The 904-nt window shown below is 39.6% G+C and overlaps 1 protein-coding gene across 4 annotated transcripts in view; it reads right to left on the reverse strand.

Annotated features, from left to right (window-relative positions):
- The window catches only part of EXOC6 (exocyst complex component 6), a 194,042-nt gene that overhangs the window by 12,807 nt on the left and 180,331 nt on the right, over positions 1-904 (reverse strand). The window lies entirely within an intron of this gene.

A 904-nucleotide genomic window follows, 5' to 3' on the forward strand; every position in this document is an offset into this window, starting at 1 on the left:
GGGTGAATTTAATTCAGATGACCATTATATCTACTACTGTGTGCAGGAATCCCTTAGAAGAAATGGAGTGGCCATCAATGGTCAACAAAAGAGTCTGAAATGCAGTACTTGAATGCAATCTCAAAAATGACAAAATGATCAATGTTCGTTTCCAAGGCAAACCATTCAATATCATGGTAATTCAAGTCTATGCCCCAACCAGTAACGCTGAAGAAGCTGAAGTTGAATGGTTCTATTTAGACCCACAAGACCTTTTAGAACTAACACCCAAAAAAGATATTCTTTTCATTATAGGGGACTGGAATACAAAAATAGGAAGTCAAGAAACACCTGGAGTAACAGGCAAATTTGCCCTTGGAGTATGGAATGAAGCAGGGTAAAGGCTAATTTTTGCCAAGAGAACGCACTGGTCATAGCAAACACCCTCTTTCAACAACACAAGAGAAGACTCTACACATGGACATCACCAGATGGTCAACACCAAAATCAAACTGATTATATTCTTTGCAGCCAAAGATGGAGAAGCTCTATACAGTCAGCAAAAACAAGACCGGGAGCTGACTGTGGCTCAGATCATGAACTCCTTATTGCCAAATTCAGACTTAAATTGAAGACAGTGGGGAAAACCACTAGAGCATTCAGGTATGACCTAAATCAAATCCCTTATGATTATACAGTGGAAGTGAGAAATAGATTTAAGGGACTAGATCTGATAGAGTACCTGATGAACTATGGAATGAGGTTCGTGACATTGTACAGGAGACAGGGATCAAGACCATCCCCAAGAAAAAGAAATGCAAAAAAGCAAAATGGCTGTCTGAGGAGGCCTTACAAATAGCTGTGAAAAGAAGAGAAGCAAAAAGCAAAGGAGAAAAGGAAAGACATAAGCATCTGAATGCAGAGT

This window comes from Bison bison, unplaced genomic scaffold (genome assembly GCF_000754665.1).
Source record: "Bison bison bison isolate TAMUID 2011002044 unplaced genomic scaffold, Bison_UMD1.0 scf7180017864172, whole genome shotgun sequence".
In the NCBI taxonomy this organism is placed as follows: domain Eukaryota; kingdom Metazoa; phylum Chordata; class Mammalia; order Artiodactyla; family Bovidae; genus Bison; species Bison bison.